Source organism: Phasianus colchicus, chromosome Z (assembly GCF_987193195.1).
Source record: "Phasianus colchicus chromosome Z, bPhaCol1.hap1.1, whole genome shotgun sequence".
In the NCBI taxonomy this organism is placed as follows: domain Eukaryota; kingdom Metazoa; phylum Chordata; class Aves; order Galliformes; family Phasianidae; genus Phasianus; species Phasianus colchicus.
In genome coordinates, this window is record NC_143476.1 from 6777826 (window position 1) to 6780876 (window position 3051).

The 3051-nt window shown below is 44.1% G+C and overlaps 1 long non-coding RNA gene across 1 annotated transcript; it reads left to right on the plus strand.

Annotated features, from left to right (window-relative positions):
- The first annotated feature begins 1090 nt into the window (after positions 1-1090).
- Positions 1091-1855, plus strand: LOC149912342 (uncharacterized). The gene is made up of 2 exons (XR_016462065.1): positions 1091-1444; positions 1563-1855. It is a non-coding gene; the product is annotated as an uncharacterized LOC149912342 (long non-coding RNA).
- The last annotated feature ends 1196 nt before the right edge of the window (positions 1856-3051 follow it).

A 3051-nucleotide genomic window follows, 5' to 3' on the forward strand; every position in this document is an offset into this window, starting at 1 on the left:
GGATAGGATTTAAAGTTTTTATGGTGCTGCTGTATAATTTTCTGTGGTCATCATAAGCCAATAAAAAAAATAAATGGTAATCAGGCAATCTATTAACAACCTGTGGCACGTGTCAAAACAATGAAATTTCTTGCAGGAAGACAATATTGCTATACAATAATGTGGCTATCCAAAACTGTTAATTATACTTGATGAGCTGGAGATAATCCTGAAATGCAGGACTTTGATCTTAGCCAAGAATAATAAACCGTATTATCATTCTTAAATTGGCAGCTGCTATCAAATCCTGTGTCTTATTTCCCTTTTAGTAACACTGGCTAAATCAGAGAAAGTGATAAAAGAATTTCATGATTGCAGCTTAGGGATTCTTTCCCACTTGACCAGAAGTAATCAATGTCCAAAAATGTCTGTAAATACTTTTTCTATCTTATTTTGCCAGATGTATTGATATTTGAGATGAATGGCAAAAACATTTTGCGTACATAGATAAGCAATGCAAATTTCCTGGATTGTTTTAGAGAAAAAAGCTCTGGTTATCAGATCGTTTCCATGCAGAAATAAGATTTACAGAAAAATTCTCATTATTATTATTCATGCATGAATAAGTTCAAAAAAGAGATGTGGGGGATGTTGTTTCAATTCCAGGTGATAGTAGGAAGGACTGTAAGGATGGAAAGGCTGTTGTTTGCCATGGGCAGGGAAACACATCTGGATTTCATCTTCTCTTTGTCTTTGTGTGCCAGAAAAAGAGGAGAGTGTGCCCTAACCTTGGACCCCTCCTGCCCTCTTCTACTGAGATGGAGAAATGTTCCAGCTTCTATAAGGACATCAGGACAAAGGTATGTAATGAAAAGAATTCCAGTCTGGCTGTCCTTGTGGGCATCAGCTGCTGGCATCTGCATTGGTGCTGCTGCAATGAGCATGGCATAGCAGGTAAAAGATTGCTTTTCCTTGACTGACACTGGTTCTGTTGACTTGAAAGCTAGAGGGATGCAATAGAAAGAGCTGCAACCTCTGCCAGACATGGCAAAGGTGAGTGGGATGTTGTTTCAATTATTGCTGAAGTCAGGAAGACTGTAAGGATGGAAAGGCTGGTGTTTGCCATGGGCAGGGAAACACATCTGGTTTTCATTTTCTCTTTCTCTTTGAGTGCCAGATAAACAGGGGAGAGTGTGCCCTCACCTTGGAACTCTCCTGCCCTCTGCTGCTGAGATGGTGAAATGTTCCAGCTTCTAGAAGGACATCGGGACAAAGATATGTAATGGAAATAAGTCCAGGCTGGCTGTCCTTGTGGGCATCAGCTGCTGGCATCTGCATTGCTGCTGCCATGAGCATTGCAATGCAGGTAAAAGATTGCTTTTCCTTGTGTGACACAGGAGGTCTTGACTTGACAGCTAGAGGAATGTAATAGAAAGAGCTGCAACCTCTGCCAGACATGGCAAGGGTGAGTGGGATGTTGTTTCAGTTGTGCTGATGTCAGGAAGGACTGTAAGGATGGAATGTCTGGTGTTTGCCATGGGCAGGGAAACACATCTGGTTTTCATTTTCTCTTTCTCTTTCAGTGCTGGATAAATAGAGGAGAGTATGCCCTAACCTTGCAACTCTCCTGCCCTCTGCTGCTCAGAGGGAGAAATTTCCAGCTGCTACAAGGACATCAGGACAAAGATATGTAATGAAAATAAGTCCAGGCTAGCTGTCCTTGTGGGCATCAGCTGCTGGCATCTGCATTGCTGCTGCCATGAGCATGGCACAGCAGGTAAAAGATTGCTTTTCCTTGTGTGACACAGGAGCTCTTGAGTTGACAGCTAGAGGGAGGCAATAGGAAGATCTGCAACCTCAGGCAGACATGGCAAAGGTGAGTGGATGGTTGTTTCAATTAGTGCTGATGACAGGAAGGACTGTAAGGATGGAAAGGCTGGTGTTTGCCATGGGCAGGGAAACACATCTGGTTTTCATCTTCTCTTTCTCTTTGTGTGCCAGAAAAAGAGGAGAGTGTGCCTGCAACTTGGAGTCCTCCTGCTCTCTTCTGCTGAGATGGAGAAATGTTCCAGCTTGTAGAAGGACATCAGGACAAAGATATGTAATGAAAATAAGTCCAGGCTGGCTGTACTTGTGGGCATCAGCTGCTGCCATCTGCATTGCTGCTGCCATGAGCATGGCACAGCAGGTAAAAGATTGCTTTTCCTTGTGTGGTAGAGGAGGTCTTGACTTGACAGCTAGAGGGATGCAATAGAAAGAGTTGCAACCTCTGCCAGACATGGCAAAGGTGAGTGGAATTTATTTTCAGTTAGTGCAGATGACAGGAAGGACTGTAAGGATGGAAAGTCTGGTGTTTGCCATGGGCAGGGAAACAAATCTGGTTTTCATTTTCTCTTTCTCTTTCACTGCTGGAGAAATAGAGGAGAGTTTGCCCTAACCTTGGAACTCTCCTGCCCTCTGCTGCTCAGAGGGAGAAATTTCCAGCTTCTAGAAGGACATCAGGACAAAGATATGTAATGAAAATAAGTCCAGGCTGGCTGTCCTTGTGGGAATCAGCTGCTGGCATCTGCATTGCTGCTGCCATGAGCATTGCAATGCAGGTAAAAGATTGCTTTTCCTTGACTGACACAGGAGCTCTTGACTTGACAGCTAGAGGAATGTAATAGAAAGAGCTGCAACCTCTGCCAGACATGGCAAGGGTGAGTGGGATGTTGTTTCAGTTGTGCTGATGTCAGGAAGGACTGTAAGGATGGAATGTCTGGTGTTTGCCATGGGCAGGGAAACATCTGGTTTTCATCTTCTCTTTGTGTGCCAGAAAAAGAGGAGAGTGTGCCTGCAACTTGGACCCCTCCTGTCCTCTTCTGCTGAGATGGTGAAATGTTCTAGCTTTTAGAAGGACATCAGGACAAAGATATGTAATGAAAAAAAGTCCAGGCTGGCTGTCCTTGTGGGCATCAGCTGCTGGCATCTGCATTGCTGCTGCCATGAGCATGGCAAAGCAGGTAAAAGATTGCTTTTCCTTGAGTGACACAGGAGCTCTTGACTTGACAGCTAGAGGGATGCAATAGAAAG